The sequence below is a fragment of the Empidonax traillii genome, unplaced genomic scaffold (genome assembly GCF_003031625.1).
Source record: "Empidonax traillii isolate 1590-97213 ecotype Southwest subspecies unplaced genomic scaffold, ASM303162v1 scaffold970:size295518, whole genome shotgun sequence".
Lineage (NCBI taxonomy): Eukaryota > Metazoa > Chordata > Aves > Passeriformes > Tyrannidae > Empidonax > Empidonax traillii.
The window spans coordinates 157,410-158,951 of record NW_020956163.1 but is presented as its reverse complement, the minus strand read 5'-3'; positions in this window follow the sequence as shown (position 1 = coordinate 158,951).

Here is a 1,542-nt window from a genome sequence, read left to right as displayed (position 1 = left end):
AAGATCACTTCTGGATCTTGTTCAGCCGCGCCGAACCCGCGCCTGCCGCTGGAAAATCCCGAGCCATTGCTGGAGCGAGGAGTCCATATAAGGCTGGTCCCCACACATGAACCTGCCGAGAGGAGGGAGAAAAAAAACCTACATTAAACCCAGGAAAGGTTGGCCACGTGTGGGCGGGTCTTGGAAGTCAAGTGGATGAAGACAGTGTTTGCAGATGTGAAATTGCGGGTTTTGGGCGAGCTCCGAGCTTCCACCATTGGTGATGAGTGGTATAACGTGTCAGTTAATTACCGGCGTGGGGAGGGCCCTTCGCGCGGGTGTGTGCGCGTGTGGCAGCGGGAGGGAGGGAGGGAAGGAGGGGGCGACTTCCCTTCTTTTTTTTAAGGACAGTATTTACATACAAAGAGCTTCGCACCAGCCCGACACTCCTCGCACTCCAAAGTGTGTTTTGCGCCGATGTTTTCTTCCGAGTGAGGAGGGAAAAAAAAAAAAATTTTTGAGGGGGGGTGCTGGAGGCTGTTCCCGCACACGCACCCCCCCGCGCAGCCTTTCCGCGCGGGGACGCGCTCCCGGCCCCGCGCGGGACCGAGGCGGCTCAGATGGCAAGAGCCCAACTTATCTAACCCGCCTAGGTCAATATTTTGGTTGGGGCTTAGGGATGAGCGCTGGAAATTAAACAGCGAGTAATTGATTCTAGTTTGCTCCGAAATTAGGCGAACTGGCAAAACGCGATCGTCAGGCGCGACCCGAGGAGATCCGGGAGGTGATTATTGGGGGGGAGTGTGTGTTTATTTGAAGAGGTCTCATTGATTTTGCCTCCCTCTTCCAAGGGAATAAATCTAGCCCGTTTGGATAATTCGATGGGCTGGAGCCCGATGGACTCTCATATAGGACTGATTTTTTTTTCTCTTTTCTATTTTTTTTTTTTTTTTTTCACGACCTCAAGACGGAAGGAGGGGGGGCAAAGAAAGGGTTCCTTCCCCAAAGGAGGGCCGGCCCCCCAGGTGTCACACACACACCCCCCCTCCCCGCACTGGGCTCCGGCCCCGCGGGGGAGCCCCGCAGCATCCCCGGCCGCGGGTCGTGGCGGAGCGGCCGTGGGGGCTCCCCCTCCCCTTCGCGGGGTGCAGAACCCCCCACCCCCTCCCACAAGTTCTATCTGTCTGCCACCAACTTTTATTTTCGTTTTCTTTCTTCTCTCCTTTCCTTGCACTCTCCGAGGAGCCCTGGCCGTGAGCACCCTAGCCGGGCACGGCCCGGACTGCCTTCCTTTTCCCCGTCTCCTTCCTTCCCCTTCCATCCCTTTCCCTTTCCTTTTCCCTTTCTCTTTCCCTTTTTCCCTCCCTGTCCCTGTCCCTGTCCCTGTCCCTGTCCCTGTCCCTTCCCCGAACCGCTCCAGGACGGGCCTGTGTGCGGGGATGATGGAGATGCACGGGGTGGGTGGGTGGGGATTTGTATAATCTGGGAAGGGGCTTCCCACCCCCTCCCCTCATTTCTGGGAAAGAAAAGTTGCCCGAGTCTCTCCTCCGGGGCGAAGGAGCC